Below are 2,500 nucleotides of genomic sequence, written 5' to 3'. Positions count from 1 at the left end.
AAAGGGGACAAATGAATCTATTATTTAAATTTTCTTGATAATTTAACTTGGCAAATTTAACATTTAAAAAAGCAGGTTTTTTACAGGATCACCAAAAAAAAATTGTAAGTTTTCCTGAAGAAAATTTTATCCCTTCACGCCCGGGATAAAAAAGGGGCTGGATTTATAGAAAAGAAGAAAAACGCCCACAGCTAGAGGGTTTTTGGGTTTAGAAATTTCTTAAGGGTTTTTGGGGCCCAAAAAAAAGCAAACTCAGGCATTTTTTAAAGGGGTTCATCATTTTGGGAAATATATCATCATACTGCATTCACCAAAAAAAATTTTTGGGGGGGCTATAGCATAAACTTAATACGGGGGTGAAAAAAACATATGGGGTTTTAAGATTTACCCCTGTTAACAATGGAGCCATTTTGTACGAATATTTGCACCGATGTTATCTAAAATAAATAGTATCTAGAAAAAAAAATGTATATTTTTTTTTTTGGGACGGGAAAATTTTTTTCCAGTTACGGGAGACCTTAAAGCCCCTTTTTATGTTTAAACTTTTACCTTGATTTTGGGGGGTTGTTTAAACCTTTCTAGAATTCCGTTTCGGGCCCTTTACTAAAAATGGAAATAGCATTGTTTCATTAAATTTAGTGGATTCCAGATATGATTAAAAATGGCAAAAAGAGAACATTATGGAAAAACTTCCCCCCTCCCTTTTAACAATAACTGAGGTCATCTATTTCTATTGTTTCTATTTTTTTAGTTGTTTTTTTTCTCTAAGATGTTTTTTATGATGTGCAGGGAAAAATTAAAGTTGGAAAAAGAGAAAATCGGATGTCACATTTAGAAACCCGGGTCTACTTTTTCTACCCCCAAATTTGCTTTCATCTAAAAGGACCAAAAAAAGGGGAAAAGAAAAAAAATATTATTGAACCAATTTCGAGATCTGCAATTAAATAAACGATAACGGGGGAAAAAAAAAGAAATTTGTTTCCCGTCAGAGAATGGTTTTTTGTTTTTTCTCACGGCAAGGGGGGGGAAATTGGGGAGGGGAAATACGGGCCCCCCAGGGGGTTTGTTAATAATCACCCACATTAAAAGTGTTTATAATAGTAAAATAACTTTTTTGAAAAACCCCCCATAGAAAATGAATAGAGCCCAAAAGGGGGAGAGGTCAAAATATTTTTATATCATACCCTTTGCTTATTTTTTTACCATATAACACGAATAATCCCGCAGAAATTAACGAAAAGACAACAGTGACATCTCTTTCAAAACTTTCAGGGAAGGCATCAAAGGCCCAATAACAAAAATGTACATCAAGTTCCCGGCAAAAATATGTTGCTATTAAATGTAAAACATAAACCCTATTTTTAAACATAAATTTTTCTTTTAAAAGCAGGGTATCCTATTTTTTTTTTTAAAACCAAAAATTTTCGAAGAACGCAAATTACGTAATTTATCTGCAAAAAAAAATGAAATTTATTAAAAAAAAAATTCAAGCGAAAATAGCTAAAATGCTGCCGTTTTAAAACATGCAGCTGGAGGGAAAACATCCCTCAAACTCGAGCCCTTTCCCCGTAAAGCTGGTTTCCCCCTCGGAGTCAGGGTTTCCCCGGAAGCGAAAAGGGCCCAAAAGGGGGGGCTAAGGTTTACATTCCGGGGCCGCCCCAAGACCGCGTGTTTTCCGTTTTCGGTGACCAGGGAAAGCAAAACCCGGGAAGGAGAGCAGAGAAAAAAGAGGGGAAAAAAAGTTAGAAAGAGAAGGGAAGAAAAGGGGGGAAAAAGGGTGAAGAAAGAGAGGGGGGGGACTATTTTAGGGGGAGGAGGAGGGAAATGAATACAACGTAGGGACGCCCGGGGGAGAGGATATAATAGGAGAAGGAAAGAACGAAGTGGAAAATATAAGTAGAAAAAGTAAAGGGAGATTAAAGGGAAAAAGGAAAAGAGGGGACTGCGTAAAAAAAAGTCAGATAAGGACAGGGACAGGAAAGGAGATAGGGCGACAGAATCACTTTTCCCTCATTAAGTAGGTTTTGAAGTTGGTCTATAGTTCCCTTTATAAATTAATCAACAATAGACGGCGTTTATTCCCAAAAGGGATTTTTTCCCCAAAGGCCCGGGGACGGAGGGGGGTAGCACGGGGGTTTGGGCCCCCCCTTTTCCACGCGCACTCACTACGCAAAACCCGGTTTAAAGGCCTTCAAACCCCACGGGTCTTTCGGGCCGGATCTGTTGTACGTTTTTCTTATACAAAGCATAAATCTTTTTTGTGAAAGCAAAAAAATTAAGAATAGCTTATCGAGGGGAAAGGGGTTTTTTTAGGCTCGTTTTACAGTGATAATCCCCCGGGGATTTGTTGGGAGTGCGTAAAAAAACCCCAAAAACTTGAGAAATTTTTTTTTTTGGGGCTTTGTGAGGAATAATGGGAAATAGGTGGGAAACCAAGGGGCCAGGTTTAAAGGGGAAAGCCTTTTTGATAACAAAAATAATTAAAAAAAAATTTTGCTGC

Source organism: Penaeus monodon, chromosome 20 (genome assembly GCF_015228065.2).
Source record: "Penaeus monodon isolate SGIC_2016 chromosome 20, NSTDA_Pmon_1, whole genome shotgun sequence".
Classification (NCBI taxonomy): Eukaryota; Metazoa; Arthropoda; class Malacostraca; order Decapoda; family Penaeidae; genus Penaeus; species Penaeus monodon.
Note: the sequence above shows the minus strand (reverse complement) of the source record.